We start from the raw sequence: 263 nt of genomic DNA, 5'->3' as shown, positions 1-263 counted from the left end.
CCCCGCCTCACACACACCCCCCCGCCGGCCCTCCGCGCTGGGCCCAGTACCTTAGCGCCGCTCCTCGCCCTAACCCCGGCCCTCTTGGCCCTCTCGTGCTCTGCCCCACAAGCCCCGCCCCTGCTCCACTCACTTCCTTCCTCTTGCCCCGCCCCTCTCGTGCTGTGTCCCACAAGCCCCGCCCCTGCTCCACTCACTTCCTCCCTCTTGCCCTGCCCCCTGTGCTCTGCCCCACAAGCCCCGCCCCTGCTCCACTCACTTCC

This window comes from Dipodomys ordii, unplaced genomic scaffold (assembly GCF_000151885.1).
Source record: "Dipodomys ordii isolate 6190 unplaced genomic scaffold, Dord_2.0 Scaffold29, whole genome shotgun sequence".
NCBI lineage: Eukaryota > Metazoa > Chordata > Mammalia > Rodentia > Heteromyidae > Dipodomys > Dipodomys ordii.
Note: the sequence above shows the minus strand (reverse complement) of the source record.